A 10,248-nucleotide genomic window follows, 5' to 3' on the forward strand; every position below is an offset into this window, starting at 1 on the left:
TGATAATTTTAAAAATTGAAAAATACATAAAAATATACCTAAAAAGATTGGATATTTTAACAGATGTTTAATAGGTTACAGTAGAGTAGGGCCCGGTCAACAGAGTCTACGGTGGCTTAAAAAATATTTTGGCCAAAACAAAAGCTGATAGCTTTGTGTGTGATATGGTATTCTATGGGAACTGTTACTGTGTGATTGGTGAGGACGTGGTACAGAAATTGAGTTTTTCCAAGAGTGGGCAGTGGGACTGTGGAAGGTTTGAGGGGTGGAGGCAGAGCTGGGGTGGAGTCTGGACAAATCACATGTAATGGTTTAATGTGAAATAAAAGCCATTCTGTGCAACGTGTTAGCAGCTAAGAAGCCTATTATGAGGATCTACAGCAGCTGAGATTTGTATTATGAGGTTTTGCAGCAGCTGAGGTGTGATATCAGGTTCTGCAGCAGATGAGGGGTAGTATGAGGTTCTGCAGCAGTTGAGATGTGTTTTGAGGTTCTGCAGCAGCTGAGGTGTATTATGAGATTCTGCAGCAGCTTAGGTGTGTATTATGAGGTTCTTCAGTAGCTAAGGTGTGTATTATGAGGTTCTTCAGCAGCTGAGGTGTGTATTATAAGGTTCTGCAGCAGCTGAGGTGTGTATTATAAGGTTCTGCAGCAGCTGAGGTGTGTATTATGAGATTCTGCAGTACCTGAGGTGTTAAACACACTAACCAGGTCCATTGCCTCAATTAACGGAAGAGAAACACTCCGTAAGGCCTGTTTCACACGTCAGTGCCTCCGGTATGTGTAGTGACAGTTTTCTCATGTACCGGAGACACTGAGACATGTAGACTCATTCAAATGAATGGGTATATACACGTCAGCGTGTTTTGACAGACTGTGTGTCCATGTGCAAAACACGCAGACATGTCCGTTTTTACCCAGACACACGGACCGCCAAACGTGCCACACATGTGCACATGGAAAACAGTGTACACTGTCCTCCGTGTGCACAGAAGACCATGGGGAAAGCAGCGCTACTGTAAGCGTTATTCCCATGCGTATGCACCTGAATGAGCAGCGCAAGCAGCGGACAATGATTGAAAGAAAAAACCGACATGGGGTCCCCCCTATATTTTAAAACCAACCAGGCAAAACTCACAGGTGCAAGCTGCTAATCTCAGGCTGGAAAGGGGCCATGGATATGGGGGCCCCCAGCCTAAAAACAGCAGCCCACAGCTGATTTTCCCACGCTGAAGAGTTCATTTTAGTTCAGGCCGGCAGGGAGCGCAGTTTCAGTGACGTCAACGCTAGTCAATGAAGCTCTGCTCCCAGCATTTCATTCATTCCACAGTAGTTTACAGCTGGGAGTGGTTGCATTAGCAGCGCTCCCGGTTGTAAACTGTACATTCCCCTAGAGAGGTATGGGTATATTGTTTATTTATTATTTTGACATTTTTTATAGGAGATCGAGGGCTTTGCTTGGAATGGCAGACTAATAAAGATGGAAAAAGTGTGTATATTGTTTTAATTCATTAAAAGACTTTTATCTGACTGTGTGGTGCTTCATTAACCCTTTAACAACTATAGGATTAGTAATGGATATGTGTCTTATTGACACCTCTCCATTACTAAGCCGGCTTAATGTCACCTTACAATAGGAAGGTGACATTAACCCCTCATTACCCCATTTGCCACTGCTACAGTGCAAGTGGGAAGAACAAGGCAAAGCTCCAGAATTGGTGCATCTAATAGATGCGCCTTTTCTGGGCAGCTGCGGGCTGCTGTTTTTAGGCTGGGGGGGCCCCATATCCATGGCACCTTACCAGCCTGAGAATAGCAGCCCACACCTGTGAGAGTTTTGCCACATTGGTTTTAAAATATAGGGGGGACCCCACGTCGGTTTTTCTTTCATCCCTTCTCCCTTGCTCGCCGGCCAAGCAGGCGAGAAGGGATGACAGCCGGCTTCAGCACCACATGCAGGGGAATAGCGCTTATTGTAGCGCTTCTTCCTCTGCGGCCGTCCGCGTGGTACTGATGTGGCACACGGGTGGCACACGGTTGCCACATGTGAGCCGCATGTAGGACACACACATGGACACTGATATCTCAGGTACCGTGTTTACTGGTACAGGAAATATCATGATGTGTGAACAGGCCTAATATAGGCTACCATACTGATCAGGCAGCAAATGATCAGCACAAGGATCAAAGAAGTGTTAACAGTAAAAACAAAATTAAAGTCTTTATTTATACCAAATTTAAATCATACGCAGTATATAAAACATAAAGAAGTTAACCCCTTCCTACCATTGGACATACTATTCTGTCCATGTGGAGTGGGCCCTACTTCCCATGGATCGAATAGTACGTCCAGCGCGATCAGCCGTGCTCAGGGGGGGAGCGCAGCCGATTGCGGCCGGGTGTCAGCTTACTATCGCAGCTGACATCAAGCACTATGTGCCAGGAGCTGTCACGGACTGCTCCTGGCACATTAACCCCCGGAACGCTGCGATCAAAGATGATCTGAAGACACAAAAGAGAATAGTGAAACCAAAAACACTCAGTTTGAAAAAATGTTGCAGTAATCCGCAAGTGCTAGTAAAAGATGTAAAAAACAGGGTATTTGGTTGATACGTTTTTTGCAAAAAATGTATACTAAGCTGCTCTACCAATCTTCACGGTATACCCTTATCAGAGCAGTCCTAACTAATGTATGCAATCCCTATCTGATGTATTTAAAAACCTGATCATCTGTATATAACCTGTGTGAACAGGGTTCAGAGAGGAAAAATCCATGTGTGCATACAGGGTAGAACAGCTTTTGTGCAGATAGCCCAAGAGGAGTGGTGGAACTCCCCAGTCTTGTAGACACAAGAGAACAATTATGGAAACAGGAACACATGGGCTACTTGCACAGTGGTTTGGTTGATACGTTTTTTTGCAAAAAATGTATACTAAGCTGCTCTACCAATCTTCACGGTATACCCTTATCAGAGCAGTCCTAACTAATGTATGCAATCCCTATCTGATGTATTTAAAAACCTGATCAAAAAACGTATCAACCAAATACCCTGTTTTTTACATCTTTTACTAGCACTTGCGGATTACTGCAACATTTTTTCAAACTGAGTGTTTTTGGTTTTACTATTCTCTTTTGTGTCTTCAGGTTTCTTGGTGGTGTGTGAACATGATCATACAGACTTGTTCACTGTGCAAGTAGCCCATGTGTTCCTGTTTCCATAATTGTTCTCTTGTGTCTACAAGACTGGGGAGTTCCACCACTCCTCTTGGGCTATCTGCACAAAAGCTGTTCTACCCTGTATGCACACATGGATTTTTCCTCTCTGAACCCTGTTCACACAGGTTATATACAGATGATCAGGTTTTTAAATACATCAGATAGGGATTGCATACATTAGTTAGGACTGCTCTGATAAGGGTATACCGTGAAGATTGGTAGAGCAGCTTAGTATACATTTTTTGCAAAAAACGTATCAACCAAATACCCTGTTTTTTACATCTTTTACTAGCACTTGCGGATTACTGCAACATTTTTTCAAACTGAGTGTTTTTGGTTTTACTATTCTCTTTTGTGTCTTCAGGTTTCTTGGTGGTGTGTGAACATGATCATACAGACTTGTTCACTGTGCAAGTAGCCCATGTGTTCCTGTTTCCATAATTGTTCTCTTGTGTCTACAAGACTGGGGAGTTCCACCACTCCTCTTGGGCTATCTGCACAAAAGCTGTTCTACCCTGTATGCACACATGGATTTTTCCTCTCTGAACCCTGTTCACACAGGTTATATACAGATGATCAGGTTTTTAAATACATCAGATAGGGATTGCATACATTAGTTAGGACTGCTCTGATAAGGGTATACCGTGAAGATTGGTAGAGCAGCTTAGTATACATTTTTTGCAAAAAACGTATCAACCAAATACCCTGTTTTTTACATCTTTTACTAGCACTTGCGGATTACTGCAACATTTTTTCAAACTGAGTGTTTTTGGTTTTACTATTCTCTTTTGTGTCTTCAGGTTTCTTGGTGGTGTGTGAACATGATCATACAGACTTGTTCACTGTGCAAGTAGCCCATGTGTTCCTGATCAAAGATGATCGCAGCGTTCCGGCGGCACATGGAAGCATCTCGCAGGGAAGGGGCTCCCTGCGTGCTTCCCTGAGACCCTCGGAGCAATGCGATGTGATCGCGTTGCTCCGAGGGTCCCCTACCTCCTCCTCCCTGCAGGCCTGGATCTAAATTGGCTGCGGGCGGCCTTCCGGGTCCTGCAGGGAGCTGGCTTTCAAGCACCTGCTTAGAGCAGGCGCCGGGAAGCCTCCCTGCAAAGTGTCAGATCAGCGATCTGATCATATATATAGTGATGTCCCCAATGGGGCAATGTAAAAAAGTAAAAAAAAACAAAAAACATTTACATGTGTAAAAAAAAATTACTAAATAAAGAAAAATATATATATATATAGTTCCAATAAATACATTTCTTTATCTAAATAAAAAAAACAATAAAAGTACACATATTTAGTATCGCCGCGTCCGTAACGACCCGATCTATAAAACTGTCCCACTAGTTAACCCCTTCAGTGAACACTGTAAAAAAAAGAGTCAAAAAACAACGCTTTATTATCATACCGCCAAACAAAGTGGAATAACACGCGATCAAAAAGACGGATATAAATATCCATGGTATCGCTAAAAACGTCATCTTGTCCCGCAAAAAACGAGCTGCCATACAGAATCATCAGCAAAAAAATAAAAAAGTTATAGTCCTCAGAATAAAGCGATGCAAAAATAATTATTTTTTATAGAAAATAGTTTTTATCGTATAAAAGCGCCAAAACAAAAAAATTATATAAATGAGGAATCGCTGTAATCGTTCTGACCTGAAGAATAAAACTGCTTTATCAATTTTACCAAACGTGGAAGGGTATAAGCGCCAACGCCCCAAAAGAAATTCATGAATAGCTGGTTTTTGTTCATTCTACCTCACAAAAATCGGAATAAAAAGCGATCAAAAAATGTCACGTGCCCGAAAATGGTACCAATAAAAACGTCAACTTGTCCCGCAAAGAACAAGATCCCACATGACTCTGTGGACCAAAATTTGGAAAATTATAGCTCTCAAAATATGGAGACGCAAAAACTATTTTTTGCAATAAAAAGCGTCTTTTAGTGTGTGACAGCTGCCAATCATAAAAATCCACTAAAAAACCCACTATAAAAGAAAATAAAACCCCCTATCATCACCCCCTTAGTTAGGGAAAAATAATAACATTTTAAAAAATGTATTTATTTCCATTTTCCCATTAGGGTTAGGGTTAGGGCTAAAGCTAGGGTTAGGGCTAAAGTTAGGGTTAGGGCTGGGGCTAAAGTTAGTGTTGGGGTTGGGTCTAAAGTTAGGGTTAGGGTTGGGGTTAAAGTTAGGGTTGGGGCTAAAGTTAGGGTTTGGATTACATTTACGGTTGGGATTAGTGTTGGGATTAGGGTTAGAGGTGTGTTTGGATTAGGGTTTCAGTTACAATTGGGGGGTTTCCATTGTTTAGGCACATCAGGGGCTCTTCAAACGCGACATGGCATCCGATCTCAATTTCAGCCAATTCTGCGTTGAAAAAGTAAAACAGTGCTCCTTCCCTTCCAAGCTCTCCCGTGCGCCCAAACAGGGGTTTACCCCAACATATGGGGTATCAGCGTGCTTAGGACAAATTGGACAACAGGTTTTGGGGTCCAATTTCTCCTGTTACCCTTGGGAAAATACAAAACCGGGGGCTAAAAAATAATTTATGTGGAAAAAAAGATTTTTTATTTTTACGTCTCTTTGTGATAAACTGTAGTGAAACACTTGGGGGTTCAAAGTTCTCACAACACAACTAGATAAGTTCCTTGGGGGGTCTAGTTTCCAACATGGGCTCACTTGAGGGGACTTTGTACTGTTTGGGTACATCAGGGGCTCTGCAAACGCAATGTGACGCCTGCAAACCATTCCATCTAAATCTGCATTCCAAACGGAGCTCCTTCCCTTCCGAGCTCTGCCATGCGCCCAAACGGTGGTCCCCCCCCCACATATGGGATATCAGCGTACTCAGGACAAATTGGACAACAACTTTTGGGGTCTAATTCATCCTGTTACCCTTGGGAAAATGCAAAACTGGGGGCTAAAAAATAATTTTTGTGGAAAAAAAAAACTTTTATTTTCATGGCTCTGCATTATAAACTGTAGTTAAACACTTGGGGGTTCAAAGTGCTCACCACACATCTAGATAAGTTCCTTAGGGGGTCTACTTTCTAAAATGGTGTCACTTGTGGGGGGTTTCAATGTTTAGGCACATCAGGGTCTCTCCAAACGCAACATGGCGTCCCATCTCAGTTCCAGTCAATTTTGCATTAGAAAGTCAAATGGCGCTCCTTCCCTTCCGAGCTCTGCCATGCGCCCAAACAGTGGTTTACCCCCACATGTCGGGTATCGGCGTGCTCGGAACAAGTTGTACAACAACCTTTGGGGTCCAATTTCTCCTGTTACTCTTGGTAAAATAAAACAAATTGGAGATAAATTAAATTTTTTGTGAAAAAAGGTTAAATGTTCATTTTTTTTAAACATTTCAAAAATTCCTGTGAAGCACAAGAAGGGTTAATAAACTTCTTGAATGTGGTTTTGAGTACCATGAGATGTGCAGTTTTTAGAATGGTGTCACACTTGGGTATTTTCTATCATATAGACTCCTCAAAATGACTTCAAATGAGATGTGGTCCCTAAAAAAAAAAAAAATGTTGTAAAAATGAGAAATTGCTGGTCAACTTTTAACCCTTATAACTCCCTAACAAAAAAAAATGTTTGTTCCAAAATTGTGCTGATGTAAAGTTGACATGTGGGAAATGTTACTTATTAATTATTTTGTGTGACATAACTCTGTGATTTAAGGGCATAAAAATTCAAAGTTGGAAAATTGTGAAATTTTCAACATTTTCGCCAAATTTCCATTTTTTTTCACAAATAAACGCAGGTAATATCAAAGAAATTTTACCACTAACATGAAGTACAATATGTCACGAGAAAACAATGTCAGATTCACCGGGATCCGTTGAAGCGTTCCAGAGTTATAACCTCATAAATGGACAGTGGTCAAAATTGTAAAAATTGGCCCAGTCATTAACTTGCAAACCAGCCTTGGGGTAAAGGGTTAAAAAGGTGTCTCAAACCAAAACACAGTGAAGGCAGCTGCAATGCACACTATTAATTGTCATAAATATGACGGTGGTGAGTGGTTTAGACAAATACAGAAAGCAGTGCAGGTAAACCCAGAATCAAATAAGCATATTGCTAACTTACAGTCAAATATCAAAGACTCTCCACGGAAAAGAAGTAGTCTCCCAGCATCAATATAATCAGATAATGTGAGGGTGAAAAGTTACAGCCCTCCACGAATATAACTAGTATTCTATATACGGTATTAAACTTGGTTTCTGGAGATGAGATACTGTCCATACAGAGTGGCTGCTAAATGCAACTAACCAGGATATACACAACTGCACAGGCTCATGAGATCACAAAACAGTTTCCCTTGACGCGCTGCCAACTTACAAACAATATCGCAAAGGGGCGTAAACTGCAGAGACAAGTGTCAAAGTACAACAAGTAAATTTGTAACCGTTGCTAGTGTCTGATGAACTAGAAAATATACATACCACCTGTGGGAATCACGGGTGACCTGTGGAAACTGGCTGCATGCTGCCTCTCCCAAACCCCAACACGCGCTTCGCTGATGCTTCTTCACACGCGCCCAGGAAGAAGCATCAGAAAAATGCTAAAGTGTGTGTTATGAGGTTCTGCAGTAGCTGAGGTGTATTATGAGGTTCTGCAGCAGCTTAGGTGTAAGATGAGGGTCTGCAGCAGCTGAGGTGTATTATGAGATTCTGCATCAGCTTAGGTGTGTATTATGAGGTTCTTCAGTAGCTGAGGTATATTATGAGGTTGTGCAGCAGCTGAGGAATTATGAGGTTCTGCAGAAGAGCATTTGAGAATCTGCAGCAGCTGAGGTGTATTATGAGGTTATGTAGCAGCTGAGGTATCTAATATGAGATTCTGCAGCCACTGAGTTTTCTTAATATGAGGTACTGCAGTAGCTGAGGTGTCTAATATAAGGTTCTGCAGCAGATGAGGTTTCTAGTCTGAGATTCTGCAACAGCGGAGGTAGCTGATATGAGGTTCTGCAGCAGTTGAGGTATCTGATATCATATGAGATTCTGCAGCAAGTGAGGTATCTGATATGAAGTTCAGCAGCAGCTGATGTAACTGATATGAGGTTCTGCAGTAGCCGAGGTATCTAATATGACGTTCTGCAGCAACTGAGGTATCTGATATGAGATTCTGTAGCAGGTGAGGTATCTGCTATGACGTTCCGCAGCAGTTGTATCTAAGATGAGGTTCTGCAGCAGTTGTATCTAAGATGAGGTTCTGCAGCAGTTGTATCTAAGATGAGGTTCTGCAGCAGTTGTATCTAAGATGAGGTTCTGCAGCAGTTGTATCTAAGATGAGGTTCTGCAGCTTAAAAAAGTGCCTTGTGTCCTGGGAAACTGGGTCAAATGAATAGGGTGGGGGCACCAAACAGTAGTTTTTCGCAGATCACCATTCAGGCTAAGGCCGGCCCTGCTGCCAGCCATACCCTGCCCTGTGGTTATCACTGGGGGATCAGTAGGCAGTGCAGCGCCCTGCCCTGTTACCTAGGAGACGCGTCCTACTACTCCACGTGTTCCAGTTACTGCAGGACACTGAGGACCAGCAGCAGCCACTGAGCCCGCGGGCTGCACACCATGGAGGAAGCACCGAGTCACACTCAGCGCATCTCAGCAAAGCACAGGAGTCAGCAAGGAAGAGAGTCCTGCAGGCAGCCAGCGGAGAGGAGCAAGAACCCCAAGAAGAAGGACAAACTCCAAACTAAACCTAGCAAGAAGAGAGGCCATGTCTCCAGCACTCCATCCACTGCAGACGAGGGGGGTGAGGTGCTCTACTTATCAGCGGCCCTGCTGCTTCTCTGCCATTATCCTGGGAATATGCTATAGGGATATATAGGGGCAGCCTGCTGCTTCTCTGCCATTATCCTGGCATTATACTATAGGCATATATAGGGGCCAGCCTGCTGCTTCTCTGTCATTATCCTGACATTATACTATAGGCATATATAGGGGCAGCCTGCTGCTTCTCTGCCATTATCCTGGCATTATACTATAGGCATATATAGGGGCAGCCTGCTGCTTCTCTGCCATTATCCTGGCATTATACTATAGGCATATATAGGGGCAGCCTGCTGCTTCTCTGTCATTATCCTGGCATTATACTATACGGATATATAGGGGCCAGTCTGCTGCTTCTCTGTCATAATCCTGGCATTATACTATAGGCATATATAGGGGCCAGTCTGCTGCTTCTCTGTCATTATCCTGGCATTATACTATAGGGATATATAGGGGCCAGTCTGCTGCTTCTCTGACATTATCCTGGTATTATACTATAGGGATATATAGGGGTCAGTCTGCTGCTTCTCTGACATTATCCTGGTATTATACTATAGGGATATATAGGGGCCAGTCTGCTGCTTCTCTGCCATTATCCTGGGAATATGCTATAGGGATATATAGGGGCAGCCTGCTGCTTCTCTGCCATTATCCTGAGATTATACTATAGGGATATATAGGGGCAGCCTGCTGCTTCTCTGTCATTATCCTGAGATTATACTATAGGGATATATAGGGGCCAGCCTGCTGCTTCTCTGTCATTATCCTGGGATTATAGTATAGGGATATATAGGTGCAGCCTGCTACTTCTCTGCCATTATCCTGGGATTATACTATAGGGATATATAGGGACAGCCTGCTGCTTCTCTGTCATTATCCTGAGATTATACTATAGGGATATACAGGAGCAGCCTGCTGCTTCTCTGCCAATATCCTGGGATTATACTATAGGGATACATAGGGGTAGCCAGCTGCTTCTCTGACATTATCCTGACATTATACTATAGGAATATATAGGGGCCAGTCTGCTGCTTCTCTGTCATTATCCTGGCATTATACTATAGGGATATATAGGGGCCAGTCTGCTGCTTCTCTGACATTATCCTGGCATTATATTATAGGGATATATAGGGGCCAGCCTGCTGCTTCTCTGTCATTATCCTGGCATTATACTATAGGCATATATAGGGGCCAGTCTGCTGCTTCTCTGACATTATCCTGGCATTATATTATAGGGATATATAGGGGC

The 10,248-nt window shown here is 42.9% G+C and overlaps 1 long non-coding RNA gene across 1 annotated transcript in view; it reads right to left on the reverse strand.

The window, feature by feature from the left end:
• Window positions 1-7,479, reverse strand: part of LOC138672143 (uncharacterized) — a 44,580-nt gene extending 37,101 nt beyond the window's left edge. The window contains exon 1 of the long non-coding RNA XR_011319605.1: window positions 7,318-7,479. This is a non-coding gene — a long non-coding RNA (uncharacterized lncRNA). The remainder of the gene's footprint in view (window positions 1-7,317) is intronic.
• Window positions 7,480-10,248: the final 2,769 nt, after the last annotated feature.

This window comes from Ranitomeya imitator, chromosome 3 (genome assembly GCF_032444005.1).
Source record: "Ranitomeya imitator isolate aRanImi1 chromosome 3, aRanImi1.pri, whole genome shotgun sequence".
Classification (NCBI taxonomy): Eukaryota; Metazoa; Chordata; class Amphibia; order Anura; family Dendrobatidae; genus Ranitomeya; species Ranitomeya imitator.